The sequence below is a fragment of the Zootoca vivipara genome, chromosome 12 (assembly GCF_965207765.1).
Source record: "Zootoca vivipara chromosome 12, rZooViv2.hap1.1, whole genome shotgun sequence".
NCBI classification, from domain to species: Eukaryota; Metazoa; Chordata; class Lepidosauria; order Squamata; family Lacertidae; genus Zootoca; species Zootoca vivipara.
In genome coordinates this window covers 599,053-605,255 of record NC_142595.1, presented here as the reverse complement: position 1 = coordinate 605,255, position 6,203 = coordinate 599,053, and positions in this window count along the sequence as shown.

The window sequence follows — 6,203 nt, the reverse complement described above, 5'->3', positions numbered from 1 at the left end:
TCTATAAGTCTTGGTAGACCACAAACTTGACCTGAGTCAACAGCGTGATGCAGCAGCTAAAAAAGCCAATGCAATTCTGGGCTGCATCAATAGGAGTATAGCATCTAGATCAAGGGAAGTAATAGTACCACTGTATTCTGCTCTGGTCAGACCTCACCTGGAGTACTGTGTCCAGTTCTGGGCACCACAGTTCAAGAAGGATACAGACAAGCTGGAACGTGTCCAGAGGAGGGCAACCAAAATGGTCAAAGGCCTGGAAACGATGCCTTATGAGGAACGGCTTAGGGAGCTGGGTATGTTTAGCCTGGAGAAGAGAAGGTTGAGGGGTGATATGATAGCCATGTTCAAATATATAAAAGGATGTCATATGGAAGAGGGTGAAAGGTTGTTTTCTGCTGCTCCAGAGAAGCGGACACGGAGCAATGGATTCAAACGACAAGAAAGAAGATTCCACCTAAACTTTAGGAAGAACTTCATGACAGTAAGAGCTGTTCGGCAGTGGAATTTGCTACCAAGGAGTGTGGTGGAGTCTCCTTTGGAGGTCTTTAAGCAGAGGCTTGACAGGCATATGTCAAGAATGCTTTGATGGTGTTTCCTGCTTGGCAGGGGGTTGGACTGGATGGCCCTTGTGGTCTCTTCCAACTCTATGATTCTATTATTATTATTATTATTATTATTATTATTTGTACCCCACCTATCTAACTGGGTTGCCCCAGCCACTCTGGGCGGCTGTTTCGTTATTTACGTTGTTGAAAAATAAACTGTATCCTTATGCATTTCTGAACAATATCTGGTGCTAGCAATGCCCCCCCCCCCGCCCCCGGTCTTGCTAAATGCTTCTTCCCACAGCTTCCCAACAGATGGCCAAGTGCAGAGAATGGGGCTTCCAATTTTGCCTCATACAGGCAGCAGAATTACACTGTTCCTCCAGTCAGCAGGCTGCAAGCAAAGCACTATCCCCGATTGACTCCACGGGGTGCAAATAAATGCTCTCTTCCGGTGAACCTGCATGGTGCAAACCAAGAAAGGAACAGACTCGGTACACCCACCTGTCACACTAAGAGAAAAAGGATTTTGCAAGGGGCCCTTCCTTCCAGTGGTGTTTATCTGGTTCTGAGACAGAAGGAAGCAGCAGCCATTCTCTAAGGCGACTCTGGGCTCTTAAGGGTTTGGCCAGCCCACGAGACCAGCTCTGTGAATGAAAGGCCTTTTCTCTTTCTCATACAGGAAAGCAGGTCTGCCCCTGCAATGGGAAGACTGGGCTTTTCTGATCCTACAGAAAATAAAACAGAAAACACTTTTCTGCAGTTACATTTGCAGAATGACATCTGATTTACTGTGGGATCAGCCTCTGAGCTGGGTCCATTCCTTTGGTGCCTTGGTCTGGAGGGGGCCCTGGGGACATACGGCTGTGATGAATCTCCTTAGAAGAGGCAACGGAGGTAAGGTATGATGGACTGTCCTCTGACCCTATACTGTAAATTCTGCCAGGCACTGCGTTTCATCCTTCTGGCAAGAAAAACTAAAGAGGGAGGGAGGGAGGGAGGGAGGGAGGGAGGGAGGGAGGGAGGGAGGGAGGGAGGGAGGGAGGGAGGGAGGGAGGAAGGAAGGAAGGAAGGAAGGAAGGAAGGAAGGAAGGAAGGAAGGAAGGAAGGAAGGAAGGAAGGAAGGAAGGAAGGAAGGAAGGAAGGAAGGAAGGAAGGAAGGAGGGCATGCCTGTCTGGATCCAGGTTAATGCTGCCGGCACAAGGTCTTAGCCTTGGGCTTTTAGGTTAATTAATCTACAAGAGCAGAGTCACCTGCACAGATTAGCCTCTCTTTCCTGCTCCCCTGTCTCTCCTCACCACAGTCTGTAAGCACATGAGCCAGTGCTTGTAGTGGTTAGTAGTGTCAGACTAGAACCTGGCAGGGACCAGGGTTCAAATCCTCCCTCGGCCATGAAGCTCCCTGGGTGACCTCGGGTGCCAGTCACTGCCTATCACCCTGAGTTACTTGCACAGGGTTGTTGTGGGGATTAAATGGGGGGGGGGGAGCCACACATGCCACCTTGAGCTCCTTGAAGGAAAAGGTAGGGTGTAAATGCAATAAAATAAAATAAAAATAATCAAACAAAAACCCAACCTTTGGGTACCTTTTCGAATTGCACTGGTCATGCCAGGGCTAGCAATCAAAGGAACAGGCTGAGCAACTTGTTTGCATGCTAACAACTTCCAGAAGGGGGACAGCATTGGTCTGTTGCAGCAAAAGCAGCAGAGTCCTGCTGTGGCACCTTAACCAACTTTATTGCATACCCTCCAAGTGTCCCTATTTCTCAGGGACAGTCCAGCAATTACAAAATCCATCCCAGATTCTGAATTGATCCTGGAATGTCCCTATTTCCCCTGCCAGTGCCGCTGCCAAGCTTGGGGAGGAGGATGAGCTGGTGCTTGTCCTCAGCATCCTGGTGCCTCTCCCTGGTCGCCACTGCCAGCCTCCTTCCTGGGCAGCTGATAGCAGCCAATGGAGAGCAAGCGAGGAGGAGGAGGAGAGGCTGCCCTGCCAAGACCCAGCCCTGCATGATGTGGCAGCTCTGAGGGGCAGGCAGAGGGCAGGGCTGCCCTGGATGGGAAGAAATGGAGAAGGCTTGGTTCTGAAGAAAGAAAAAAGCATTGTGCATCTACATCTAATCTTATCCCTTTATAAAGTGCATTTATTGGAGTGTGTTTTTATTTTTGCAAATCTACCAAAGAATAAAATAAAATCAGAATTAAGATGTTTTCTCAGGATGGCGGAGAGCAGGTTGGTGCCGTGGTGCTGACACTCGCCCTTCTTTTTGATAGGAAATGCCAGGGGGCAAAAATGAGGGGGTCAAGGAGGGTCAGTTGCGGGGGAGTGAGCAATGTCCCTATTTTGGAAGGTATGTTATTGTGGGCTGGGTTCCACTTTGGCACTCATCCTCAGTGCACCCAAACATTACTCCCCCTTGCCTTGTCCAACCCCACAGTGACTGCAGGGAACGCGCCTCTTTTTGGGAAGGCCACCAGAGGGCAGCCCTGTCTTTGAAGGGCTGTCCAGCCCAATAAGGAACCCTGAAGAAAAGGAGGCATGTAAATTGCCATATGCCCTTTTTACGCCACCCCAATGTTTTGATGATGCAAACCACGCTTCCCTCCTCTGAATCCCTGGGTGCCCCGTTGTGCTTGGGTCCTGCTTGCGGGCTTCCCAGAAGAAGCCTCTGGTTGGCCACTGGGGACTAGATGGGCTCCTTTGGTCTGATCCTACCTGGAATCCTAGACGGGTAGTAGAGCTGGAAGGATCCAACTCCCTGCAATGCTCTGCACGCTTCTTTGGTTCTTAGAAATAACAGTGACAATGACGGACCAGGCAAATCCTTCCCTCCGGAAAGAAGAGGAGGAGTCGTTGTTTTGTATTTTACAAACTTTAAAGACAATTGCCGGAAGAATATCAACAACCTCAGATATGCTGATGACACAACCTCGATGGCAGAAAGTGAGGAGGAATTAAAGAACCTTTTAATGAGGGTGACAGAGGAGAGCGCAAAATATGGTCTGAAGCTCAACATCAAAAAAACCAAGATCATGGCCACTGGTCCCATCACCTCCTGGCAAATAGAAGGGGAAGAAATGGAGGCAGTGAGAGGTTTTACTTTCTTGGGCTCTTTGATCACTGCAGATGGTGACAGCAGTCCTGAAATTAAAAGACGCCTGCTTCTTGAGAAAAAAGCAATGACAAACCTAAACAGCATCTTAAAAAGCAGAGACATCACCTTGCCGACAAAGGTCCGTATAGTTAAAGCTATGGTTTTCCCAGTAGTGATGTATGGAAGTGAGAGCTGGACCATAAAGAAGGCTGATCGCCGAAGAATTGATGCTTTTGAATTATGGTGCTGGAGGAGACTCTTGAGAGTCCCATGGACTGCAAGAAGATCAAACCTATCCATTCTGGAGGAAATCAGCCCTGAGCGCTCACTGGAAGGACAGATTGTGAAGTTGAGGCTCCAATACTTTGGCCACCTCATGAGAAGAGAAGAATCCTTGGAAAAGACCCTGATGTTAGGAAAGATGAAGGGCACAAGGAGAAGGGAACGACAGAGGATGAGATGGTTGGACAGTGTTCTCGAAGCTGCGGACATGAGTCTGACCAAACTGCAGGAGGCAGTGGAAGACAGGAGTGCCTGGCGTGCTATGGTCCATGGGGTCATGAAGAGTCGGACACGACTAAACGACTAAACAACAAAGACAATTATGTTTTGTCTACCAAGACAAGCAGAACCAGTGCCGGAAGTGGGTGGGCCAGCTCCGTCAAGTGCTCTGTGCGGGAGAAGCACTTGACTCCTGCCTTGACTTGCCTTGGGTTGCCCCCCCCCCCCAGAGTACAAGATGGTTTGCAGATTTTGCTTCATAACTGGAGACTTACTTTTCTTTTAAAAAACTAATGGTTCAAATCTGAGGGTCTTCCTTGCATATAAACCCACCTCTGTTGGGATCCCAGGATTTCCTATTATTGCCTGGTCAATTCTTTACCTACAGCAGGCAGGCAGAATGTTTGGCCCTCCAGGTATCTGCTGAACTGCAGCTCCCTTCAGCCCCAGCAAGCGTGGCCAGTGGCCAGGAATTGTGGGAACTATAGTTCAGCAGCATCTTGAATCCCACAGGCCAGCTTGCTCTTCAGGTATCAGGGCTTCTGGTGTGGCTTACATATGAACACACACAAGGCAGTCCCTGCCCACAGACCTGCAACCTCAGAGACACAAAAGGAAAAGCAGAGAAGGAGGGAAGATGAAGCAAGCAAACTCAGGCACCAGTTCTAACAAGTGAACTAGTCGCTCTGCTGATGGTCAGCTGTTATGGAGGCTGTTCTGGGCCTGGATGAAGCTGGTCTTCCGGCAGAGCGGGTGAGATGCCCCCTGCTTTCTGCCTCTCCCACTACTGCTGCCATGGCCTCCTTTCCCACCTTTCCAGGCAGCTTCTGATGACATTCGACATATCCCCCCCCCCGCCGAGCTGCGCAAACATGCCCTCCTTCCTAAGCACATTATGCTGCAAATCCTGTTAAACTAACGTCACCCCGCTTAGATGCCTGCTGCTCACGGGGCATTTCAGCCCAAGCCCTGAAACTCGCCCTACCTCTCCTGCTTGCCAGCCAGCCAGCCAGTGGAGAAGTGTGTCTGGGTGTGTCTTTGCTGGCATTACGTTCCCTGGCATTCACGAGAGGCTGGTGCTCTCCTCTTGCACACCCAGGGCAGGGGCAAAGGCAGCGGGTGGGGGGCTGCCCTCCCTCCTTGCCCTTGGCCCCACAGATGGGACTCTACTCCTCTGCCAGAGTTGAGGCCTTTAGGCTGCATTGCATACGCAGAAATCTCATTACCTGCATTAGGAGAGTTACTGGCAGGAAAGCTATAAGCAAGCTGGCTTTGCAGACTCCTTTGAACTTTGCAGAGCTGCTGGCCTATATCTCAGAGCCACTCTGGTGGGGGGGGGGCAGAGCAAGGATTGTGCCCCCACTGGCTGCAGCTGAGGCGCTGCATCAGGAACACAGCTGCTCTCCTTTGGTTTGCAGGGTTATAACTTTATTGGGGAGGGCCGTAGCTCAACAGCAGAGCACCTGCTTGGCATGCAGAAGGTCCCACTTTCAACCCCTGCTGGGAGTGACTGGAAGCCCTGGAGAGCTGTTCCACTCAGTGTTGACAATATTGAGCCAGATGGGACAATGGGTCTGACTCGGCATGAGGCACCTCCTGAGACTCCTATTATGTATATTTATTTTGACCAAAAATCAAAATTGTTTGGCCTTATCTTTGCAGTGACAGGTGGAAATTCAGCAGGTGACTTCCTAGGGCTCTGCCATATGCACCATTCCAGCCTGGTTGGCAGTGGGAAGGGCAGCCTGGTTCCTGCCAGGCCAGGCCAGGGCTACAAGCTCTTTCTACACAGCTGAATCCCTGGCCTGAAAGGTATGACCGGATATTGGAAGGAGTCGGATGCCGGAGGAGCCCCTGAGCTTGGGCTAGCTTGACTTCTCCCTGCCTGTGTGTCTAATGCCAATTCTCTTTGATCTCTCCCCAGTCCCAGCCCCAGCTGACGGTTTCATCACAGAGTCTCTTCCTCCATTAATCTGCCCCTTTGAAGTGGGGAGCAACCAATGAGAATTCTCAGAGCATCTCCCGGCATATGGCACAGCTCTGGAAAAGACATGAGAGTTTG